This window comes from Eriocheir sinensis, chromosome 62, assembly GCF_024679095.1.
Source record: "Eriocheir sinensis breed Jianghai 21 chromosome 62, ASM2467909v1, whole genome shotgun sequence".
NCBI classification, from domain to species: Eukaryota; Metazoa; Arthropoda; class Malacostraca; order Decapoda; family Varunidae; genus Eriocheir; species Eriocheir sinensis.
In genome coordinates, this window is record NC_066570.1 from 508505 (window position 1) to 525251 (window position 16747).

General features: G+C 42.5%; 1 long non-coding RNA gene across 1 annotated transcript; it reads left to right on the forward strand.

Moving 5' to 3' along the window:
* The first annotated feature begins 3534 nt into the window (after window positions 1-3534).
* LOC126986514 (uncharacterized) lies at window positions 3535-5576 on the forward strand. Its single transcript, XR_007739795.1, has 3 exons — window positions 3535-5022; window positions 5147-5270; window positions 5302-5576. It is a non-coding gene; the product is annotated as an uncharacterized LOC126986514 (long non-coding RNA).
* The last annotated feature ends 11171 nt before the right edge of the window (window positions 5577-16747 follow it).

A 16747-nucleotide genomic window follows, 5' to 3' on the forward strand; every position in this document is an offset into this window, starting at 1 on the left:
AAAGAGTGACTATAAGCTGGACAGAGATATACAAGAGTCATCCCCTCAATCAGCGTCTCGCCACCACCACCACCAGCACCACCCTTCCCTCCACCTATCCCTCACTCTCCCTTCCCACACCACAGCAGTAACAATTTAAAGGGAATGGGCGTCAGGTGTAGAAATATGACATAGCGGATTGAGGGCAGGACACTAGGAGGGGAAAGAACGGCCTGCTACTGTTATATATGCCGCTTCGTTACTCTTATAAAGGGTGGAGATGAAAATAATAATACATTCGTGAGTGAGATGTATTAGATGAGTTAGGGGAAAGAATGGCCTGGTATTACTGTTACATACACTGCTTCGTTATACTTAAAAGGGGGAGATGATGAAAAAAAATACATTAGTGCGTTGTTCAAAAATAAAGAAATAAAATAAATACGTAAATAAGATGAATTAGGGGAAAGAATGGCCTGGTATTACTGTTGCATACACCGTTTCGTTATACTTAAAAGGGGGAGATGATGAAAAAAAATACATGAGTGCGGTTGTCAAAAAAATAAAAATAAATGAAAATAAATAAATAAATATGATAAATGATGGGAGAAAATGCCCTGCTTCGCCTGTTACATACACCGCTTCGTTATTCTCAAAGGCTGAAGAGATAAAATAAAAATAAATAAATGAAATAAAAATACACAGGCCTAGTTGTACATAAGTAAAGAGATAAATTAAATAGACATATACGGTAAGTACACACGATAAATGAGGGGAAAAAAGAGGCCACTTCGCTATGTTTAAAAGATGGGAAGATAAAATTATCGTACATAGGCGCGGATAAAAAAAATAATTAAATACACAAATAAATAAATAAATAAGATATATAAGTAAACAATTAAATGCCTTCAAATTAAAATGAACGACTTGATTATTCACTCAGGTAATTACTACCGAGTCAGTTCATAAATTTAGAGATAAGTTAATGGACGAGGAGATTAGAACAACGGAGGTAAAAACGAAACGCAAATTCAATTATAGCTGAATAAAAAGAATGGTTACACTGTCATATTGTGTGGGGAAAGAAATCTGAAACTTGATTATGTATATATATATCTGAATATTCAAATAAATGTATGACTAACTAACTGACTGACTGACTGACTGACTGACTGACTGACTGACTGACTTAACTACTACTACAACTACTACTACTACTACTACTACTACCACTACTACTACTACTACTACTACTAATAATAATAATAATAATAATAATAATAATAATAATAAGAAGAAGAAGAAGAAGAAGACAAAGAAAACAACAAGAACAAGATCAAGTAGAATAAGATAACAATGATAATGATAATGATGATGAAACAGAAAACAGACGAAGACGAAGAGTAAGAATAAAAAACAAGACGATGATAAAAAAAAACACAGCAGTATAATCTAGACACCTATAGTTGACAGACAATCCACTACAGCATTCACACTTAATAACTCCACACACACACTTGGCACAGAGCCTGGCACCGTCCTTGTCGAGAGGGCGCTGGGGAGATACCCGAACACCTTATATCATTCTGCGTGGCACCTCTGAACGTACCCAAACTAGTATCACCTGGCGCACCTGACTCAGCCCCAAGTAAACTACCTGTGCTGTACCTAGTTACCTGTCTACCTGGTTACCTGTATACCTGGCTACCTGCGCTTTACGTGGTTAACTGTCTGCCTGGTTACCTGTATACCTCGTTACCTGTATACCTGGCTACCTGAACTCCATCTTGTATACCTGCGCGCCAGAAATACAGGTACGGTACTAAACTTCATTGAGTGCACTCTTCCCACACCTGGTCCGAGACGGTACACTAGACACAGAAATACAAGACGGTGAAGAAATATATGAAATCAGATACAATTAAGGAAAAAAAGTTAAGCTTACTGTTACGACTAGACGAATGTGCGTAAACAGTAGGACAGGAAATGGCTTATCTCCGTCCGGGCTACGCGAGAGAGAGGTGAGAGGTGATCTTGGCTAGGGGATGGGTGATGGGCTGTAGGGTGTGTAGGATGAAGCAATCGCGTCCCTACAAATTGGCGAAGGAAAGTACAGTGTGTGGAGGAAAGACAGAAGGGAAAAACAAGGAGAGGGAGTGCTGATGATGGTAAAGATGGGAGTTGAAAATGTAAGCCATGGTAAAGAATGTGCCGAAATTATAACAGGAACAGTACAATGGGAAGGAAGAAGAAATGGACCATGCAAACAGGTGAGGTGGGTGAGATGACAGGAATGGCAAGGCAGCCGAGAAACACACAAACAGACAGGTGTAAAGAATAGGGTAAGGCCATGGACAGCGATCACCCTAGGAACAGAGTACACAAGGTTAGGTGGAGGGAGAGAGGACGAAAGAGACCTACACCTTACAAAGAAAATAGGAGGAAAACAAGAGACGTAGAGAGTGAAGGAGTACATCAGAGCGCGCGGTTACATTGTACACTAACACCTGCCCGACTGACGCATTTCACCTCCATAATTTCCCCTTGATAATGAGAAACAAAAGTAGGATAAGAGATAGTCAGGGAGGAAGATAGGCGGGTAAAATGGCTTATAAGACAATGAATTATAAGACACACTCGCTTCTCACATAAGCTATTTCTAAAGGTCAAAGAGGGGGTCAGTGGCTGGGATGAAAGCGTAGTGGTAGTGGAGTGGGGGTGGTGGTAGTGGACAGTGGGACAGGCTTGGGGTGGGAGGTAGGGGGTAGAAGCGTGGGTGATGGCTGGGATGAAGGCGAGGTGGATGGATTGGGGGACGGGCTTGGGGTGGGAGGTAGTGGGTAGGGTAGGAGAGTGTGGGTGATGGCTGGGATGAAAGGGAGGTGGTAGTGTCGTGGGGAGGGGGGGGGGATAGGGAGTGGGACATGCTTAGGGTGGGAGGTAGGGGGTAGGAGAGTGTGGGTGTGATTAAGGAGTCGAGCATCTGTTTGTCAGTGAAGGTATTACATTTCCTTATCATTTAGGTCACGCCACACACAAGCAGACAAGTGCCGCGAATGTCACACGGCCACACAAGCACCCATATCAACTCTCAGCCATGGCACGCTGGAGATTAGCACGCAAATACTGACTTATACAAACTTGACATGCTTAATAAATTCTCCCTCTCCTGAGACTATGATGGTTAATATTTGTTGCGTCTATAGGTCATGAAACGCACACATCTACACATGATTGTAATTTTAATACAACAAATCATAAATCTTCACGTAAACATCGCTTTTTAATGACAGTATTGATAGATTTGGCTTTTCCGGACAAGTATAAACGGCGAAAACTAATGCAGGATTGGTATTAGCAGAGTATAGATGATGTAAAGTTATGTTGATTTGGTGTTCACATAGTATAGACGAAGTAAAGTCATGCAGGATTGGTATTAGCAGAGTATAGATGATGTAAAGTCAAGCTGATTTGGTGTTCACATAGTATAGACGAAGTAAGGTCATGCAGGATTGGTATTAGCAGGGATTGGTATTAGCAGGTTGATTTGGTGTTCACATAGTATAGACGAAGTAAAGTCATGCAGGATTGGTATTAGCAGAGTATAGATGGTGTAAAGTTATGTTGATTTGATGTTCACATAGTATAGACGAAGTAAAGTTATGCTGGTTCAGAAAGCAAATAATATAGAGGATGTAAAGTCATGCTGGTTTGGTATTCGCATGGTATAGAGGTTCAGAACGCACATAGTATAGACGGTGTAAAGCAATGCAGGTTCTGGACTACAATAGACGATGTAAACAGAGTCACGCAGGTTTAGTAAATGCATAAGCAGTTACGTTGCAGCCCAAACAGTTTACTTAAGCACACGCAGACACCGACTTGTAACACCTACACCGCCTTATAAGTTAGCTCCGGGCAGCAAGTTGTGAGCAAGGGAGATAATTAAAACGTCAGCCGTGAAGAATAGGTCAGCGTAACGGTGAGTCATTCCTGCATAAACAGTTCCTTCGCAGCACACACAAACACACTACCACAGACATTTTCTTGTTTTAATACTTTTTTAATTAGGAACATTATTTAATACCTTTTTTTAAGCGGGTATGGCGACTTAAGATGTATGGTTAAAATAAACGGCATTCGAAATATTAACACCTCCCGAAATTGACCCCTCTTTCGGCCACCTCTTTGGATTCTTTTTAGGAGCAGCGAGTAGCGGGCTTTTTTTATTATTATTTCCTTGTTTTGTGCCCTTGAGCTGTCTCCTTAGTTGTAAAAAAAAATTGTTCGTAAAATTAATAACGTACTACCAAATGATAAAAAGCGCGCAAGCATTCACTTTTTTTTCCTCTCCTCATCAAGAAAGTCATTACACGCGTATTTTCTAATGAGTTCAGAGGTGGTATGATGGTGTAGTACTGGTGTGACATCGGTAGTGGTGGTGGTGGTAGAGATAACCACTCAAATGACCACCATCACCACCACTAACACCAATAACACAAGTAGCATTCAACACCTCACCACAACAAACTCATCCTTACAACCAATAACGTGACAACTGATAGAAACACTCAATCATTCATTCTTCCTACGTTTCCTTAGCAAATACAAACGCTACACACGTTTTTCTACTGAGTTTAAGTTTGGTTTATAAGACACTTTCGCTTCTCATATCAGCTGTTTCTAAAGGTCAAAGAGGGGGTCAGTCGGGTTCTAATGAGTGTTTCTTCAGGTTCAGGTTACAGCAGAAGGGTCAAACTACCACCAGGGTTATAAAACTACTCCTGGAAATGCCCACAACCCCTACGAAAGCTTCTAATGTAATCCTACGAAAGCCTTGTCAAATATGCGTTCTTGGGTCACGAAATGTCTTAAAATACATCCCTAAGAGACGAGACACTTAACACTTGTACCCACTTTTCATCCCATCACACAGGAAGTTAGGAAAAAATTAAATTCCGTCACAGCAAGTTCAGAAAGGGTTAAATCCCGTCACAGCAAGTTCGGAAAAGGTTAAATCCCGTCACAACAAGTTCAGAAAAGGTTAAATTCCATCACATCAAGTTCAGAAAAGGTTAAATCCCATCACAGCAAGTTCAGAAAAGGTTGAGTCCCATCCCAGCAAGTTCAGAAAAGGTTAAATCCCATCACAGGAAGTTCAGAAAAGGTTAAATTCCATCCCAGCAAGTTCAGAAAAGGTTAAATCCCATCACAGGAAGTTCAGAAAAGGTTAAATTCCATCCCAGCAAGTTCAGAAAAGGTTAAATCCCGTCACAGCAAGTTCAGAAAAGGTTAAATTCCATCCCAGCAAGTTCAGAAAAGGTTAAATCCCATCACAGCAAGTTCAGAAAAGGTTAAATCCCGTCACAGCAAGTTCAGAAAAGGTTAAATCCCGTCACAGCAAGTTCAGAAAAGGTTAAATCCCGTCACAGCAAGTTCAGAAAAGGTTAAATCCCGTCACAGCAAGTTCGGAAAAGGTTAAATCCCATCCCAGCAAGTTCTGAAAAGGTTAAATCCCATCCCAGCAAGTTCAGAAAAGGTTAAATCCCATCCCAGCAAGTTCAGAAAAGGTTAAATCCCATCCCAGCAAGTTCAGAAAAGGTTAAATCCCATCACAGCAAGTTCAGAGATGGTTAAATTCCATAGCAAGTTCAGAAAAGGTTAAATGATGACAGCAAGATGATGATGAAAGGTGGTGGTGGTAAATCCCGTCACAGCAAGTTCAGAAAAGGTTAAAGCAAGTTAAATCCCGCGGAACAGAGTGGGGTGCAAACGGCCAGTAAGCGTGGTGCGATATGCAGGCAGGCGTGTCTGGCAACAGTGGTGGTGGTGAGCCAGGCTGGTGTAAACACAACATCGCGGGAAGGGGTGTGAAGGGTGGGCTTCCGCTGTGGTGTTGGTGCTGGTGGTGTGATGTTCTTGATGCGGGAGGGGGAGTGTTATGGTGTGGTGTAGTGATGCTGGTATGATGATGATGATGTGGTGATGATGTGATGATGATGCTGTGATGCTGGTGTGATGGTGAGGATGGTGGTGTGGTGGTTAGATTATATGGTGTAGAGATGGTTTGGTGGTATAGTAGTGGTATAGTAATGATGATGATGATGATGATGATGATGGTGGTGGTGGTGGTGGTGTAGAGATGACCCACTCCAGAGATCACCACCACCACCACCACCATCAACAACAACAACAACACTACCACCACCAGCATACACCAACACCCACAGTACGGGATAAACCAGAGTGTGTGTGTGTGTGTGTGTGTGTGTGTGTGTGTGTGTGTGTGTGTGTGTGTTATTGATATATGGGGGGAGACTGCATTATTTTTTACATCCATACGGTCAGAGGGAAGCCTAAAAATAACGTAGTGGAAAATAAATAAAAAAGGAAGGGACACACACACACACACACACACACACACACACACACACACACACAGAGAGAGAGAGAGAGAGAGAGAGAGAGAGAGAGAGAGAGAGAGAGAGAGAGACACAAAAACAAAAAAAGAGACACACAAAAACACACACACACACACACACACACAGAGAGAGAGAGAGAGAGAGAGAGAGATATAAGGATGTGAAGATACGAACCACAACCTACAAAAAACACACACACACACACACACAGAGAGAGAGAGAGAGAGAGAGAGAGAGAGAGAGAGAGAGAGAGAGAGAGAGAGAGAGAGAGAGAGAGAGAGAGAGAGAGAGAGAGAGAGAGAGAGAGAGAGAGAGAGAGATAAGGATGTGAAGATACGAGCCACATCCTACAACACACACACACACACACACACACACACGTCGATTGGTGGGGTTCACGGTGTTCGCTCGGCGTGAAAAAATAAAACGCTGGAAAAGGATAAAAGAATAAAAAAAAAAAAAAGGTTGGCAAGAGTAAAAACAAGCATGAATTGGATTAAACTGCAATGTACAAAAGCTTTTAGAGCCTCGCAAATCAAATTGACCGAAAAAAAAAAAGGAAAAAGGTGAATAAGTAAAAATGCGAAATGCTCTGTGAATTCATCTTTTTTCTCTCTTTATTTTATTTAGACGCTTTTGTTGTATTAATTCACTTATTTTATTCGTTGATCTTTTTCTGGAATGTACAGTACGTTATTCGTGACTTATAATATAGCTGCTCGCTTGTAAAATTATGGAAAAGTGTCTTAAATTACTTATAATATAGCTGGTTACCTGTAAAATTATGGGAAAGTGTCTGTTAAATTACTTATAATATAGCTGGTTACCTGTAAAATTATGGGAACGTGTCTGTTAAATGACTTATAATATAGCTGCTCGCTTGTATAATTATGGAAAAGTGTCTGTTAAATGACTTATAATATAGCTGCTCGCTTGTATAATTATGGAAAAGTGTCTGTTAAATGACTTATAATATAGCTGGTTACCTGTAAAATTATGGGAAGGTGTCTGTTAAATTACTTATAATATAGATGGTTACCTGTAAAATTATGGGAAGGTGTCTGTTAAATTACTTATAATATAGCTGGTTACCTGTAAAATTATGGAAAGGTGTCTGTTAAATGACTTATAATAAAGCTGGTTACCTGTAAAATTATGGGAAGGTGTCTGTTAAATTACTTATAATATAGCTGGTTACCTGTAAAATTATGGGAAGGTGTCTGTTAAATGACTTATAATATAGCTGGTTACCTGTAAAATTATGGGAAAGTGTCTGTTAAATGACTTATAATATAGCTGCTCGCTTGTAAAATTATATGAGTGTCTGTTAAAAGTAGTTCAATGCGCTCTAAAACATTTATTTACTATTCAAATACTTCCTTTCCTTTTCTCATTAACCTTTTTTTTTTTTTTTTTTTTTTTTTTTTTGTGTGTGTGTGTGTGTGTGTGTGTGTGTGGACGACAATGAATGCTATCGGTCCACTAACAAGGACAACAACTATAGCATCAAAACATCACCCCGCCACCACCAACAACAACAACAATTAAAAATGGTAATAACAATAACAACAACAACGGGAACGCTAACAGTATCAACAACAACAGCCTGTAGTAATTGTTTTATGTCCTGTGTTTCCCTCTTTTGCTGTATATAACAAAACAACCACAACACCAATGACAAAACAAATATATTAACTGGGTTTCATCTCTCTCGCTTTACATAGCTATTTTTCATGAGTTTTTCAGACATACAGTGTTAACGAAATCAGACAGAACTTAAGACAGTCATATTTCAGCCTATTTTCACAAGTGGGTGATTGCCTACCGTCGCCCTAATGCCCATAAAGATACTGATACCAATGCGTCTTGTCGTCTGGTCCGGACACAATAAAACCCGCCCGAAACGGTGTAAAATTCCTCGAGTCCCCTAAGAAGCCCAACTGAGGTTACAGAGTCTGGGTAAACAGTCCAGATATCGGTCACTTGTGTCACCCATTGCTTCGTCAGTTACTTTCGAGTTTACAAGCTTAGATTCGCATGGAAATCCCCAGATATCCTACGAAAGCCTTGTTAAATGTGTGTGCTTGAGAATATGACCCCCAGAATGAAGAGGAGAGGCAGAGAGAGAGGACCAGGCGGGGAGATGACATTAGAGGATTCGCCGGAGCGGGATGGAGTACACTAACACCAGACGGAGAAGTGGGGAAGTTTGGGAAAGGTCTTTGTTCTGCTGTGGATTAATTATCGATGAAGATGATGATGATGATGATGTTCAATATGATGATTTTCTTATCTATTTGTTCTTCCATATATAAACAAGTGTGAGGTCTAATCTGTAACTGACCTCCTTCACAGACAACAGGGGCCTCTTATTCTGGTTACTTTTGGAGCAGCGCCTAGTGGATTTTTTTGTTGTTGTTTTTGTTTAATTGCCCTTGAGCTGTCTCCCGTCCTCAAAAAATGATGATAATAATAATAATAATAAAAAACTACATACTACACTTTTATAGGAGCAGACCTAGCGGACTTTTTGTTGCTTCTCTTGTTTAATTGCCCTTGAGCTGTCTCCCTTCCTAAAAAAATATATAATAATAATAATAATAATAATAATAATAATAATAATAATAATAATAATAATAATAATAATAATAATAATAATAATAAAGCTACATACTAAGAACACATTGACGACACAAGCAACATATATAATAACCACCATCACTTTCCTTAACCCATTCAGACACCAACGAAGGCTATAAAAATGTTCCAGGTCCGTCACGTTAATAAACACTGATATGGATACACACTTACTATAGAGAGAACCAAATTGTCGAGTCCCTTTTGGCGTTGGCTCCCGCCGGTCCATTTCTCCCCTCTGCTCTGCCACACAGCCCCAACACCTATTTCTCCTCTCATATATTACCTATAGTTTACATATGAGAGGAAGGGATAGGTGTTAGGACTGTGGCAGAGCAGAGGGGAGGAAAGGACCAGCGGGAGGCTACGCCAGACCGCCCTCGACATATTTGGAAGACTATAAGGGTCATATTAAGAGACATTTCGCCGCCCAAGAACACATATTTGACAAGGCTTTCGTAGGAGTTGTGGGCATTTCCAGGGGTAGTTTTATGACCCTGGTGGTAGTCTGACTCTTCTTCTGTACCATGAACCTAAAGAAAAACACATTAGAACCCGATTGATCCCCTCTTTGACCTTTAGAAATAGCTGATGTGATTTGGCAAAGTGTCTTGTAATACCAGAATATAACTACCTAACTACCAGACACTAATATAATTGGACACCTAACCCATCACGGCACTACATGACTTTTATACTCGGAAAAGAACGGAACCAGACAGCAATTTACCATTTCGTTTTGTCCAGGTTATGAAAAAAGATTAAAACATTCTCGCGTTACCCGCAACCTTTACCGAATTCCATTATTTTTTTATATAAACGCAGCAACGAACGCTTTTAAGGGGCTATTACACTGGGCAAATTTTCCGTAGATCTTCAGTCAAACCACGATTTCCGCTGGCGTGGTTCTCATATTTCCGTGGTTTTCTGACGTGTCCACGATCTTCCAAAGCTACGGTAGATTTCACTGAAGGACGACGGTATTACTCACCATCATCATCATCAGCAATAACAAGAAACAAATGAGAACCACGCTAGCGGAAATCGTGGTTTGACTGAAGATCCACGGAAAATGTGCCCAAATAAGTGATAAAAAAAATGTATTCGCCGTTTTCTTTCCGTCTAAATAATAAAGGGAGACTAAAGCAGAACATGAGGTTTAAAACGCTCTCTCTCTCTCTCTCTCTCTCTCTCTCTCTCTCTCTCTCTCTCTCTCTCTCTCTCTCTCTCTCTCTCTCTCTCTCATTACTCATTTTTACCCTGCCTAACCTAACTCCCTCATCCCCCCCACCCCCAGGAAACACACACACACACACACACACACACACAGCCACTACAGTCCCTCCTTCCCTCCCACACATACAGCGACTACATCCCCCTCCTTCCCCCCCCCCCACACTCCATTCCTCCTCACCCCCTCACACACAAACACAGACCGCTGCATCCCCTCCTCACCCCCCCTCCCCAGACCCATGCAGTCGGCGCGGGTTTCCGTAATTTCCGTAAAGAAGACATTTGCGTCGCCCGGGCCTTGTTTCCCTCCCCGCAGGCCGTTCCTTACCCTAGACCGCCGCGGCCCATTTCACGCCGCCTTGCACTCTCGTAAGGAAGCCTGCCTTTGCCTGCGCGTGTGTGTGTGTGTGTGTGTGTGTGTGTGTGTGTGTGTGTGTGTGGTTAGACCTGCATACTGTGGTCAATAAAGTATCTATCTATCTATTTATGTATCTATCAATTTCTGTGTGTGTGTGTGTGTGTGTGTGTGTGTTCATAGATACATTCAAGAAGAGGTTAGATAAAGCCATGGATGGTGAGGTAAGGTGGGGTTGAGTGTACAGGAGCTGCCTTGTATAGGCCAACCGGCATCTCGCAGACTCCTTACGTTCTTATGTTCTTATGTTCATTCCTACAGATTTCTGCGCATGATGACGCAAAGGAAATACATATAATAATAATAATAATAATAATAATAATAATAATAATAATAATAATAATAATAATAACGAAATTCAGGAGCACGAAAATTATATAGCCGGCGAAATGATGATGAAAGCAACGAGTAAAAATGATAGTAATAATAAAAATAATAATAATAATAATAATAATAATAATAATAATAATAATAATAATAATAATAATAATAATAATAATAATAATAACAAAATTCAGATAATAATTATATTAATAATAATAATAATAATAATAATAATAATAATAATAATAATAATAATAATAATAATAATAATAATAATAATAATAATAATAATAATAATAATAATAATAATAATAATAATAATAATAATAATAATAATAATAATAAAAATCAGGCAACAAGAGCACGTTGAAAATGACCTCCACGGCGTTGCGTAAATCGAAAAAAAATGAAAAAGACACAACGCAAAAAAAAAAAAAAAAAAAAAACACGGGACGGAAAGTAGGAGCCGGGCTAATCATGGCCGTTTGCACCTTTTTTTTTTCCTTTTTTTCCAATATTTTTTTGAAAGGCGCATTCACGGTTGAATTAGCCTCATCGGGAAGGTCGCCCGTGTGTGTGTGTGTGTGTGTGTGTGTGTGTGTGTGTGTGTGTGTGTGTGAGAGAGAGAGAGAGAGAGAGAGAGAGAGAGAGAGAGAGAGAGAGAGAGAGAGAGAGAGAGAGAGAGAGAGAGAGAAAGAGAGAGAGAGAGAGAGAGAATAAAAGAAAAAAAGGAATAACAAGAACAAAAAGAAAGACGTGTTTGTATGTTTGTTTGTTTGTGTTTTGGTCGATATTTTTCATTTTTTTTCATTAACATCCAAAGTAGACATGCCAAAAAAGGAAGCAACGTCAAATTTAAAACACATAAAAACAACAAACTACCAAAAAAAACGTCGATAAGAAAGATAGATACAAACAGAAACAAATACTCGAAAGTTTAAAGTGACAGTCTTCAAGTTTTCGTCATCAGCGAGAGTCAAGAACAAACAGTATCGATCACACACACACACACACACACACACACACACACACACACACACACACAAACACACACATTCCTAAACACACACACACACACACACACACACACACACACACACACACACACACACACACACACACACACACACACATTCCTAAACACACACACACACACACACACACACACACACACACAAACACACACATTCCTAAACACACACACACACACACACACACACACACACACACACACACACACAAACACACACACACACACACACACACACACACAGTCACACACACACACACACACACACATTCCTGAACACACACACACACATTCCTAAACACACACACACACACACACACACATACACACACAAACACACACATTCCTAAACACACACACACACACACACACACACATTCCTGAGTCGCGACACCTTTCCAATTTCTTTTTTTTTCCTTTTCCCAATAAACGTTAGTATCACGCCCTTCAACTTTTATTTATTCTTTTTTTATCTCCTTTTTCTCTTTCCTCCACAGCGATCAAACATTACCACGCCCGTCAATCTTTTTTTTCCTTTTATTTTTGCTTTTTTTTTTGTCTGAATAAATGCAATGAACTTTAAGGATCAGGTCAGGCCGTGTTAAGTCAAGTTAGGTTAGGTCAGGTTAGGTAAAGTTAGGTTAAGTTAGGTATGATCAGGTTAGGATAGGTAAGGTAAGGTAATATTAGGGAAGGTTTGGTTAGGTTGGGTTAGGTTAGGTTAGGTAAGATAAGGTTGGGTTGGCTCAGGCTAGGTTAAGTTAGGTTAGGTTGTCAGGCTAAATTATGTTAGCTTTGGTTAGGTAAGGTAAGGTTAGGATACGTTAGGTAAGGTTAGGTAAGGTAAGGTTAGGTTAGGTTAGGTTAGGTAAGGTAAGGTCACGTAAGGTCAGGTTAAGTAAGGTTTGGTAAGGTAAAGTCAGGTCAGGTTAAGTAAGGTTAGGTAAGGTTTGGTATGGTAAGCTAAGGTAGGGTAAGGTTAGGTAAGGTAAGGTAAGGTAAGGTAAGGTAAGGTTAGGTTAGGTAAGGTAAGGTAAGGTAAAGTAAGGTTAGGTTAGGTTAGGTAAAGTAAGGTAAGGTAAGGTAAAGTTAGGTTAGGTTAGGTTAGGTAAGGTAAGGTGAGGTAAGGTAAGGTAAGGTTAGGTTACTTCAGTTTTCTGGTTATGTTAGGTTAAGTTTTAAGTTAGATTTAAATTACAATATCACGACCATCATTCTTTTCCCTTTTCATTCTTGTTTCTCCTTCTCTCTCAAGTCGAAATAAGAAGAAGACAGCATCCAACATCATTACTTTTTTTTCTGCAACTCTCTCTCTCTCTCTCTCTCTCTCTCTCTCTCTCTCTCTCTCTCTCTCGTCGAAATAAGAAGACAGCATCAAACATCATTACTTTTTTTTCTGCAACTCTCTCTCTCTCTCTCTCTCTCTCTCTCGTCGAAATAAGAAGACAGCATCCGACATCATTACTTTTTTCTGCAACACTCTCTCTCTCTCTCTCTCTCTCTCTCTCTCTCTCTCTCTCTCTCTCTCTCTCTCTCTCTCTCTCTCTCTCTCTCTCTCTCTCTCTCTCTCTCTCTCGGGTGATGTGGTTAGCAGCAGGACTAACGATGCTTTTCCTATACACAGTGAGTTGTTTACTTTCCTTCATCAATCATCTACGAGGCATTTCACTAACCATTACAGATAAACACACACACACACACACACACACACACACACACACACACACTTGACTTAACCTTTACATGCTAACCCACCCCACCACCCTCGTTTCGGCGGTGTGTTTGTGTACGCCCAACAGCTAGTCTTCCTCATCCCCTGCAGAAGCTTCCCCCCCTTCCTCTCGCGCCCCTCTACTCCATCACATCCTCCCCCTTTCATCTCCTCCTCCTCCTCCCGTACTGGCTAAAGCGCTCACCACCACCACCACCACAACCCAGCTGAATGTGTGCGTGTGTGTGTGTGTGTGTGTGTGTGTGTGTGTTACGATGTGTTAGTGTTCGTCTCCTGGTGTGTGTGTGTGTGTGTGTGTGTGTGTGTGTGAGTGTGTGTGTGTGTGTGTGTGTGTGTGTGTGTGTGTGTGTCTGCAACGTGTTTGGAGTCGGCGTTGGAAGTCGCCTGAATGTCTAGGGTTGTGCGATAGAAATAAATGGTTAAATATAAACCCGTGTGTGTGTGTGTGTGTGTGTGTGTGTGTGTGTGTCAGGGCGCGTGTTGTGGCGTGCCGGAGTGGCGAAGCGGCTTGTTCTTCACTAGGGCACCGCCGCGGGGGCTTGGCAGTTAGTCCCCTACAGGCTGTTCCCCCGCTTAGGCAGCCCCCGCGCCGCCCCGCACGGCCCCCGCCCCGCACAGCCCCGCCAGCCCCCGCCCGAGCACCATCCAGCCGCAGCACCTCCTGGAACCACACGTCTTGGAAGCCGTACGTGCAGTTAAAGCCTCGGCCGCCCTCACTAAGGACTCACCTGCACATGGAGAGGCCAAGGAGACGAGGGGCAGGTGTGGGGGCGGTGCTGGGCTCAGGTCACGCAGCGCAGGAGGCGGGCGGTGGGCACAGTGAGGACAGCTTGCCAGGCTCAGCTCCGCGCGACGCAACGTTCTCCTGCCACGGCTCAGCGGTAACTGGCGGCCGCTGGGTCGCCTGACACTCTGGTCCAGCAGTGCCAGACCGCCAGTGGTGCCACGCCGCCCACGCAGCCTGGAACGTGGAGGAGCACCGTGACTGCCGGAGCGAGGTCGGATTCCCCCCACCTCCCCCCGTGACTCCTGCCCCCTCCCTCCACCCCTCCCCCGCCGCCCCTGCCCCACCCCGCCCCGCCACGGGCCACGCACGGTGATGCACCTTGTTAGTGGCACCGACTGTGTGCACGGATCATTACACTGGCCTGAACACACACACACACACACACACACACAAACCAAAAATTAAAACACTAATCAACACACGACAAATACATACCGGCACACGATCACGCTAACAAACACCAGCGTTTACAAACAAGGGCGCATACACGCGCACACACTAAATCTATCTCTAGCAATATATATATATATTATGCCTCTCCTAATTATTTCCGTTCCCTCCTGTCCTATGCCTATATTTTCCAACACTGACTATATATCACGCTCCACAAGCTTCTTACTTTCACCGCGCCAGCTGCTGATCGGCTTCCGCCGGGGTGTTTCTTGTCAGTTATATCTGTGTCATTTTTGGTCCTTCCATTGTCCACTTGACCATTGCCTTTCCTTAATTTCAAATGCCTGTAGAAAAGCACGCCATCCATTTTATCTTTATCCATCTGCGTTTTTTCCTGTTCGTTATAGTGACACCCAGCATCGATCCCTCACTGGGCCCTTCTCAACACCCTGTCCAGGGACGGTCAACGGCCATGTGTCTCATCACTATGGCATGACGGCATGAATGCAGACTGCAGACCCGACGCTTTAGAGTTTAGACAGTGGTTCATAACCCCTCAATAGAGTACTGCTTCCAAAAGACCTATGTTACGTATAATCATTTTATATTTGGTTAGTGTGAGGGATGTGTTCGTATCAATTGTCAAAAGCATATATACTCATTTCAGTCATTTGCTGTTTCTAGAGTGTCATCTGCGATGGTGGCAGCAAGCGGCTGGGTGTGGCGCGGAGACAGAGCCCTGCAGCCCTGCAGTGCGGCGTGACGGAGCTTTTTGTGAGTATGTAGAAAAGATGTAAGCTGATAGCACGACGTTTGTTACTGGATTTGTTAGTTTTATTTTACGTAATGAATGAGTAAATGTTTGTGCCGCGGAATCCTTCAAACATCGAAAAAATTTGCCTGTATCCGACGTCCCTCTAACGCTCAAGTTACTTCAACACTGGCAAGGATCACGGGCCGAGTGGGTTCCCTCGCCGCGTTCTTAAGCAATGGGCTTCCTGCCAACCAGCCTGCGCTGGGGGCTTCCCTCTTAAGAGCAGTCAGAGGTTATTCCCACAACTTGCCTCCTATAACAGTTACAACTGCAGGAGAGGCTTTCTGCCCCAACGACTCCCCTCCTCCAACAGGCCATCCAACTTCTCATAGTCTGCAGCACTGTTGCTTGTCTTGCTGCATTTCATGGTCATTCCCATGTTAACTGTTCTTCCGAACTTGTTAACAGCATTCTACACCCTCTGTTGTGGCCTTGATGCCAAAACTACGTGCTTACTTTTCTATCTACGTTATCCGTGTTCCTATGGAGGGATTCCAGTGTCTAGAACCTTCAGCCTAACGTTTTTCTTCCCGCATTCCTGCGACTTAACACTTACAAGGGATGGGTGCGAACACACCTCGAGTTATTTGAATTCTGATATTTAATTTCTATTATTATCCTCGGCATTTAGTAGATAGACAGACAGAGATAAATAGACGGATAAATATAGATGAATATAGATAGATAGAGATAGATATAGATAGATAGATAGGCACAGGGAGAGGTGGGGTGGAGGATGCAGTGCCTTCTTCCCTCCCCTCCCCCACAACGACAGGGAGGGCCAGGGCACGGTGGGTCAGGAGCTGGTCAGCGGCGGCGGCGGCGGATGCAGCTATGAAGAGCATCCTCCCGTCGGTGTGTGCCGCCGCGGCCTGCATCACGCCGCCCACAATGACGCACGTGACGGGCGGCGATGGTGACAAATGAACGACATATGGGTGACGCAGGTGAACGACGCCGCCTCTCCCCCCTTTCCACCCC